The sequence below is a fragment of the Triticum aestivum genome, chromosome 1A (assembly GCF_018294505.1).
Source record: "Triticum aestivum cultivar Chinese Spring chromosome 1A, IWGSC CS RefSeq v2.1, whole genome shotgun sequence".
NCBI lineage: Eukaryota > Viridiplantae > Streptophyta > Magnoliopsida > Poales > Poaceae > Triticum > Triticum aestivum.
In genome coordinates this window covers 592280728-592282318 of record NC_057794.1, presented here as the reverse complement: position 1 = coordinate 592282318, position 1591 = coordinate 592280728, and the positions used below count along the sequence as shown (strand labels likewise).

The 1591-nt window shown below is 44.7% G+C and overlaps 1 pseudogene; it reads right to left on the bottom strand.

Moving 5' to 3' along the window:
* Positions 1 to 1015: 1015 nt before the first annotated feature.
* Positions 1016 to 1591, bottom strand: part of LOC123059619 (protein STRICTOSIDINE SYNTHASE-LIKE 3-like) — a 1593-nt pseudogene continuing 1017 nt past the window's right edge.

Here is a 1591-nt window from a genome sequence, read left to right as displayed (position 1 = left end):
GAGTTGCTTTTGGCGCTAGGAAGCTGTCCAAAAAAGTATGTTTAAGAAACTTACAGAGATGAAGCATTGAAATGTTGTTCAAGTCCACCAAGATGTCATCGTGATGAGAATCAGAAAATTTGCTAAAATCGGAGAGGATAATCATCCCTTCCTAAAATTTGTAAGTTTTGGCAATGCCCTCCAATTAGAACAATCAAAAGAGGTTCCTTTTTCGTTATGGATAGTTGTCTTGAAAGAGAAACCCTTTCTGGTATTGAGGTAGGCAGTGGTGGTAGTCCCTGATCATGCCGACCTTAAGGATCTTTAGGAGGTCGGGCCTTGGAAAACAGGCATGCCCTAAAGTTAAAAAAAGGAAGAAAGAACAAATTTACATTTGTCAAGCACAACCCTTAATACATGCATACGATGTGGAAAAATACATAAAATATGTATAGCGTCATCCATTTGAAGCCCTACAAAAGTGTGAAGTAGAAGCAATCAGTCTCCAATCCAGCATACTCGGCGTCAAGACCCTTAGTGTCGAAACAGTTGGGGCACTCCATAATACTGTGTACGCTCGCCTGAACTTACGTGTGACTTAGAACTTAGAACTTTGGACGCTTGGCGCGGCGCCACCTGGCTTCCTTTTTTCTCGTCCTTTTGAAGATAACTGATTTGTTATTTAAATCTGTTTATTTACTTTGCGTGACTAATTTACAAGGCGATCCTTCACAATATTTTGATGATAGTATGAATACACTGTCCCGATTTGGATAGTTTTTCTCTGAGTTTTGAACATAACTGAGTTTTTATTAAAATCTGTGTATTTATTTTGTGTGACTCATTTAAAAGGCAGTCCTTCACAATGTTTTTTGATGCTTTTTTTGACATCGTGAGGTTTTGATGCTAGTATGAATACGGTGTCCCAATTTGGAAAGCTCCGTACCACGAAAAGGTTTTAAAGATGGATAACAGTAACTATAGTCCAATAAAAAAGGAACAGGAAAACCAAAATCCATGTTATATCTGCTCTTCTCTACTTGCGTTTAACAACGCCTACGTGACGAAGCTCCACTGAACCCATGTAGAGTTTGCCATTATCTCTCTTCATGATCTTGGTCAGCCTGACTTTCTTTGGACCTCTCATCTCCTCGATTATCTTCTCATTGGCACCGACCCTCGATATGAGAAGATGGTTATCACGACTAAAGGGCAGCTCATTCTTCTCACAGTGCAACCCCACCCAACAGGGGCGGAGCTAGGACTGGGCCAGGCCCCGGGCCCTAGGCCTGCAATAGTAAGCTACAGTATGTCTACAGGGCCCAAAATGCTACACTGACCGAAGAACGTATTGTGCATGCCCCAGGCCCAGCCCCCCACCCAATAACCTCCCTTGTCCGGCCTCATGTTATCCGGGTAGCCAGGCAGGTCGGCGAAAGGCTCGGATGTGCCTACGTTGACCCCTCTGGTCCTGCGCCTTAGCAGCTTGCACAGACCGGTAGACGCAGCCACGAGGTGTGTCCGGTCGGTCGACGCCATTTGGGGACGTCATCCTAGCTTGGAGCACGGTGACATCCAATGTCTGTGGGTCGTACATCATGAGGCGGCCCGT